This window comes from Trematomus bernacchii, unplaced genomic scaffold (assembly GCF_902827165.1).
Source record: "Trematomus bernacchii unplaced genomic scaffold, fTreBer1.1, whole genome shotgun sequence".
Taxonomy (NCBI): Eukaryota; Metazoa; Chordata; class Actinopteri; order Perciformes; family Nototheniidae; genus Trematomus; species Trematomus bernacchii.
Window position 1 is genome coordinate 17,365,163 of NW_022988050.1, and position 8,287 is coordinate 17,373,449.

Genomic DNA, 8,287 nt, shown 5'->3' on the forward strand with positions numbered 1-8,287 from the left:
GTGCAGATGGACAGATCTGGAGGCACATTCTGAAACAACAGGAACATACCTCTTAGAGAATGTATGTGTGTTGATTTCATTTTGACAGCCAAATAACTCAAAAATAACTTCACAAATCTAATGTAACCCATACTATCTTCCTGTGATACAGTAGTAGACAGGGTTGACAGTAATGTATAATTATCAGACATAAGGACATTTCTGTCAGTTTTATAACCACTCAAATCTGACATCAGCAGTGATTTTAGCCTAATGCTTCTAAGGGATAAAGCCCTGTCATATCCCTAGCATTATCCTATGAACTGACAGTGGGTGTGTAGCTGTCAAGAATTCATGTACAGCAGCAGATTGTCACTGATTAATAATATTGCTAGAACTACAATGCAGTGACTAATACTGCTTTGGGCTTCACGCCAGCCAGGTTAAGCTGAACAAGTTAACACCAAACCACTGAGAAATGGTATTCTTTACTTCCCACATACAACTTAACTCTTTGTAATTTGTCAGAGATGACTGACAACACTTAATTCATCATTTTTTAAGAATGTATTATAACATTTAATTTATTTGCTGCTTTGTCAAAACGATAAGGTGTATTTAACCTCAATTTTTAAACATGAAGCAAAAGACTATTATGACTTGTAATTCATATTGTTTCAATCAATATCGTCATATTTGATTTTTTAAGTTTTATTTATGTGAATAAACTGTTAACCTGTATTTGTGTTTAGAGAGTAAGGCTCCATAAAATATGCATATTCTGCTTCATATAAAACCATATGCTATGCCATTAACAATTCAGTGGACTCGAACATGGTTTAGACGTCTGAATCGAAGGTCCTGAAGCAGGGGAATGCATTAGAGCCTGTAGAGTACCTTGGAGTTGGAGATGGATTCAAGGAAGCAGAGTCTGTTTCCGAAGCCTTCAGCAGCCAGACACAGCTTCTGTTGCTCCTTGTAGATTGTGGCTGAGCACTGTAGGACCACCTCATCATCCTAAACACACACACAAAGGTACAGTTACAAATCAAGACATTCATTGACATTGATCTAGTGCTTATTGTAGGCGGTGGCTAAAAACAGCTTCTTCCTGGAGCACTCCAAATCACAAACTCACTCACTTTCACACCCGAAATTACAGAGTGAACACTACATCTCCTCACTGCGAAGTGTCAAATGGCACACACACATGTATGTAAACTGTAGTAAATAATAAAGAGTGAAAAAGTTTGCCATGGGCAGCCACATAATGAAACAGACAGGTGTAGACTGAAGCCATTGCTTCTTACATCTACCATTCTCACAGTTGATGAACAAACAGTCAACAATACAGACATTTATAAAAAGTCTTGATTCACTTAAATATTTGTACACAATAACTATTGCTAAGTTAAGGTTAGAGAAACATTGTGGTTACTGTTGAGAAGAAAATGCCAATCCGCCAACACACATCCAGCAATTTTGCAAACAAGAAAATGTCTGTTCTGTTGTGCCTATACTGGATTAAACCAGATAAACAAGCCTACAGTGTAGCTCAGACAGATACATGTTGCATTAGCCATTCTCTTTAATTTGTGCATTTAAATCAGGAGTTAGATTGACAGGGGCACAGTGGCATCACCGAATATCTCTCTCACACACACAAATACACATACATACCTCTAGAAAAACCACCACATACATTTTTGTGTTTTAGAAAGTGGACTGTGTCTTATTAATAATAATCCATGTCAGTATCAATACCCAACAGCTAGCACTCATTCAAAACGTAATGAAATGACAGACTGTGAATTGACCATGAAATTACAGCAAACTGCGCTACAGGTGTGTTGGAGAGGAAAGGCAAGCCAAAGACGTCCTTTTTAGACAATATTCAAACCATAAACTTGCACTTATGTAATCAACACTGTAGTAAAACTGTAGAAATAGCTAGTTGCTGCAGTATATTTTGCAGTGTATTCTGCAGCAAGCCATGGTAATGGTGGCACATACAGATGCGGCAGACAGTAGTTTCCAATATCTCAACTGCATTTTTCTTTTTAATGTATTGTCTTTTTGCCTTTCACTGCCCACAACATCTTTAGAACACCTATAAAGGCTACAAACCACACACTACCAAAGGGGCAGAGATAACTCAACCTGGATCTTATGCTATGAGACAGTAGTGCCCACACCTTTTCAGGGACATTGCTTAATGAAAGATTAAGCTGTTGCACTTGACAAGCAGAACATGCAGATACTCCGGCAAGATGAGGCGTATACCTCTATTTAACTTGTTTTTCATAGACAGGTATTGTGTGATGGGGTCTGAGCGCTGCCAAACCCAGGTGAACAATAGATCAACCTACACTGATTGGACAGCAGTACTTCCTGCTATGATTGCATTTTTCAACACTGTTTCAACACTGTCTGCTCATGTGAGTGAGGGTGAGTGTGGTCCAATGTGTGCCTGGTTGCAACTGTAACTACATCAAAAAAAGATGTTATTTTCGTAGTACTCACTTGTCAACTTTTGCTGTGTAGTACAGGCACAGCCAATAACAATCCCCCCCCCCCCCCCCCCCCCCCCCCCCCCCTCGATGGGGCCTTGGCAGGTCCCTCAGAGGTCCATGCAGGGGCCTTTCCAGGTCCTTGGCTGAAAGAAATCCCCACCGCGAAGCTGAAGACAACATGTGGCCAACTTAACGCCCCAAAGGTAAATTAAGTAGAAATCTGTTGTAATAGTATTCATCCACCAGGTGGTAAGCAGTTTTAATATTTGATCATATTTGATGTAAGGGAATGTGCTTCCCATACAGAGCATAAGGTTTATTAGAATGATTATATCATGATCATTTCAGAATGACATGGTTATGACAATATAATGCTGAGCCTTTTTGTAAAACGCCTATACAGATTACAGTTGTACAGATGTTTGTATGCATGTAGTAGTGATATGGTTTTAGAAGACACACCTCTAGTTACTGTCTGATGACACCTTTTATTTGGCAATGAAAGCTCTAATTAATGTGGACAGAATTACGGGGAAATTAAAGTAATTGGATTAGGAAATTAATGATATACAGTAAGGAATAACTGACAACACATTGGAGGGTAACTTCTCATGGCTGGATCTGTAGGATGATAAGCTCTTTTTTCCAGCCGGTGTAAACAGCAGTTTACGAGTACATTAAAAGTCTTATTTGAATCCCAGAACAAATCAGATTTTATCGCGGTTACATAGGTATAATGCCAGGCTAGCTTATAATTCAACAGACAATCATGAAGGAGTTGGAACATCCAGAACATCCAGGTCTGAATGCCGGGGCAATCTGTGTTTGTAAAATCTAATGAAAGATTTGAATAAATAAATGAAGGCTTCTTTCTTTAAAGGCCCTGACACACCAGGCAGTCACCAGAGAACTCGCCGACACCCGACACCGACAGTTCCATCGATGAGTTCTCCTGCGTCTTGGCCGTGTGTCGCACTGGAAATCACCGCAAAGACTTCAGCCGAGCATGTACGAACTGCGCATGCGTGAGTGGCAATAACTCTCCTTACCAGCAGGCGGCGGTAGTGTGTATTCGTCATTCAAAATAGGCAACAACCGGAAGAAAGAGAAGAAGAACAGACTGATATAAACAAACAAATAGCGTGTGCGTTCCATTTTCACTCTCGTCCATCGAAAACATGTTTTAGAATATAAAAATACATGAATGATGAAATGAGCACATAAAGTGCAGACATACTATAAAATCACAGTTAATAGACCTGCATCTGATGATCGCAGTGTTCTGGCGGGTGTGTAGTTTATTGAGTCAGCAATGTAATAATGGCCACTTCTTGCTAAATTTACGATGAGATGAAAAACCGGACTTGACCAAACAAATCACGGAGCTCTCAGCAGAGGACAGCCGGGGACGCTCCCGCCGATATCAGAGATGTCCCTGCTATGTGTGGAAGGTAAGAGAGGACATTTAAGGGCTATGTTTGATGTCTTTAAGTATCACCTGCTGGTGTTTAGCTGCTGTCCTGTGCCTTAAATCGTTTGTTTACGTCCCTCACTTCCGTTTCGCTTCTCATTTGCTAGCTGAACAGCTGATCAGAGTGGTTTCTTGGCCCGATAGCTTGTGTCCGACACCCGGCCGATTCAACATGTTGAATCGGCCGGGTGTCGACCGTGAAAGGCCAAATAAGGCGTGTCACGGCCGAGGGTTCGGGACACACCAAATTGACTTTGGGCGACAAGGAACCCGCCAAACAACGCAAGACGGCCGATATCGGCCTGGTGTGTAGGGGCCTTATAGGCTCTGTCACTAGAAGTGCATACAGACTTTAGGAAGTAGCCACACAGTGAGGGTCTCTCCCAGGGGGGCATTGAATAGTCTGCTGCAGTGCTTCTCTCTGCAGCTTGATGATGTTGGTGGGTTACACACACACACACACACACACACACACACACACACACACACACACACACACACACACACACACACACACACACACACACACACACACACACACACACACACACACACACACACACACACACACACACACACACACACACACACACATACACACACACACACACACACAGTTAGTCTGAGAACTTTTCTGTCATGTTTATTTTCTTTTCATTTTAAACTGGCAATTACTTTAAATCTCAACCTTTAACTTTTTAAAGGCTCATTTGGAAAAATAATTAAATATTCCAAGAGTAGTAGTGCATAATGTAATATTCGCCCTGCTCCTCTGTGAGTCAATATTTCAGATGGCATTGAAGCAATTGACATGTTACAGGTAGTTCTGTTATTTAAATATTCTGTTTGTATGTTAAGGACAGATCTGGAGTCAGGGCCTGCTCTGTCAAACGTTTAAAGGGGACCTATCATGCAAAATGCACTTTTGTACGTCTTTTATACATGAATATGTGTCCCCGGTGTTCCAGGGAACTCACCAAGTGTCAGAAAACACAACCCTCTCTATTTTCCTCCATACCCAAATCTCTAAAAAAGGGGCTGCAACGGATCTGATAAAAACTGATCCAGATTTGAACACTGTCCTGACGTCAGGACAGTGGCGCTACGGCTATTGGGCCAACTCTCCACCTATCAGGGGAATGTGGGGTTGGGCCACGGCCTGTAAGTGGCGCTGTAGTCTGCCACAAAAGCAGCGAAGAAGACTTCCCGCGCATGGTTACCATGGTTACCCTTCTGTTTATTCTCCCCTGTGGCTTTTTTTCTCCCTCCCCGAGGCAAGCGTTTGCTCCTGCTGCTTTAATTCAATGCAATCCCTCCCCGTCGAGGCAAGCACTGTAATTCTCTCCGGTAGTCCACCAGCAGATGACAAACACCCACCTCTCCACCTCTTCCAAGGAACGAGGGGACCGTGCGGCAGAGTTTCAGTTAGGTTTTCTTTCGCTGGTCAAGATGTCCGTTAAAGTTTAAATCTTCCAGAAAAAATTTGAAAAGTGCCGATCAAAGGTCTTCTTTGTTATTTATTGAGCTTTAAAACAAATGAATAACGACTCTATATAATAATAGGCTATAATAAAACACGGAGGACGGAGATCTATTTTTCTCCCCCTCTTCTGACTTGATCAGAGCGGCTCCCCTCTCCTGCAGGGGGGCGTGGTCAGCTGCAGCTCACAGAATCAGCCCCCTGCAAAAACAGGGCTGGAGAACAGCAAATAGAGCGAAATTAGGCATGGCTAAAATGCATGATCTGTTTGGTATTTTGAAAACAGAAACGTATAAATATACCTTATATAGGTATGGCCCTACAATATATCATTTAAATATAGCATGATAGGTCCACTTTAAGTAAACGTACAAACACTAAAGTCATAAAATATTCCGTTACAAGTGAAAATCCAGAATTAAATAGTTTTCTTTAGAGAAAGTACAAAAGTATTAACATCCAGTGACTTAAGTACAAAAAGTAAAAGTATTCATCCTGCACATTGGCCAATATCAAAGTGAACTTCAAGTTAAAAAAATGAAAGTACTTGTTATGCAGAATGGATATTTGATCATTATGTATACTATATGATCCTGTTTTTATACATGTTGTAGTTTGTCTTTGTGGACCAACTTTACATCTTGAAATACTAGTAACATTTACAATATTTGCCTCTGTAATGTAACAGAGTATAACAAAATGATTTAGGTACAGTACTTGAGTAAATGTACTTAGTTACTTTCCACCACTGATGGCAGTAGATTTAAGACAGAAGTTGTAATACAGCATGTGTGTGTAAGTGTGTAGCCCAGTCATTTTGAATTGCAATGGAAACCATTAGAAATGTGACCGTATGATCAGATCGTATGATCAGATAGAGAAGCACTTTATTTGGAGGTCAAAACCCAGCGTGCACACCTGAAATGAACAGTTAGAACTGACTGCTGTCAGTTGGAGTGATGACATCATCGTTTTCCATTACACAGGTGTTTATAGTTGAGCTAACGAGCTCTGTAGAGATCAAAGGTTTGCATTGTTCTGAATGAGAGATAAAGCTCTTACATGTGAACGTTTTGTGGAAGAACCATAACAGATATCTGTGAAATTTCAAAACGTGAAGCATGTCAAGGAAGTTGAGTATCTGAAGTGTAATTATTGTGTACTTTCGGGTTAATAATGTGGCCTTTTTGGCAGTTTAACTAAAGGTGTGCGGCTGCTGCTGTGAGGAAATATCAGCCTGAAATTTCAATGGGTTTTAATGGAGACATGTTGAACGTTTTTGTCACTTCATGCCCTCAAGAGGCATTTTGTTTAATTATTTTTGCTTAATTATTTGTCATTTTTCAAGCTACGAGATGTTTTCCTACGTTTGTCATGAAAAATGATGTCTCAGGAATGTAGGGTTTGGGAATTATGGCAGTTTTAAAAAAAAATATGAAGGCAAATTTCAAGATTTCCTACCCTCTAGCTGTGACATCACGCACTCTAGTTAATGTTAAAATCTGAAGAAAGCCTCTTTACCAAGGTATGAACAATGTTTAATATCTCTAAAAGTAAGAATCAGATTTAAAAGTTGTGTTACACGAATAATGTCAGAAAGATGTGTAACATTTTAAAGTTGGAATGAGGTTTCTGAGTGAAAGTATGAATGAACAGTTAGCAGTTGAAGTCGCATGAAGATTGTTCAAGTCTGAAGATTTTCTCCATTGACTTCAATGGTTAAAAATGTGATGAATTATGGGATGTATCTCTGGAATTATGAAAGTTATGAATGATAAAAGTAATAGCCATCGATTCCCGACGGAGCTGAACGTTTTGATGTTTGAACGGAGTTTCTGCAATGTTGAATGCAGGAGGAGAAGAGGTGCAAAGTTCCGGCGGAATAATAATAATTTTGTCAGTAGAAGAACATATAGTTGGAATGCTGTTATCAGCATTCCCACTAAATTACGAACATAGGGAGTGTGCATACTAAAAAAAACAAAAAACGAATGAACACTGGAGATCTCTACCATCGCAAAGCAGGTATGTTCAGTTTAAAAATAGCACTAATTATCTTTTGTTCGATATATGCATTACGCATTAATAAAGGAAACCTTACATAGTCCTTCTCAGCAGCAAACTAAACACTCAACTTCTGTTTTCTGTTTGTCCCTGCAGCTTTTGGTGGCTTTGGATGCACTGAAGGGTCTTGGTGTCCTGCATACAGATATCAAACCAGAAAACATTGTGTGTCTCAACCAGCTAGACCCGCGAGAGTGAAGTTGATAGACTTTGGCCTTGATTGTTCATCCTCCGAAGTCCAGACTAGTATGGCGCTTCAGCTAGTAGGGTACAGGTGGGTTCATTTAACTATCCACATTGTTCTCTTGGTCCTCTACAACTGCTGACAAAGATCTAATCTTTGGGCTTCCTTCTCAGATCTCCAGAAGTTGCCCTCGGCCTCCCGTTCACAGGGGCTATCGATGTGTGGGGAGTCGGCTGCATCTTGGCCTTCCTCTCTCTATCTGGCTGATAATCTCTTCCCTGTAGGGATGTGCATCTCCATCACTGAGGCCGATACGATGCGCATCTCGATACGCTACCAACGATACGATACATTAACGATACCTTTGAAACACCAGGCGATGCAATACGATACGATTCACCCCTGTTGCGATACAGTTCGATACGATTTGATTCAACATTATGCGATACGGGGCGATACGATGTGATTCAACACGATGCAAAATAATGATACAATTCAATATGGTACGACAGAGGATTTTGTTTTATTCCTTATATGCAGCAAATCATACATTAACAAAAAAGTGCTTCACATATTTGCTTCTCTCTACTAGTACT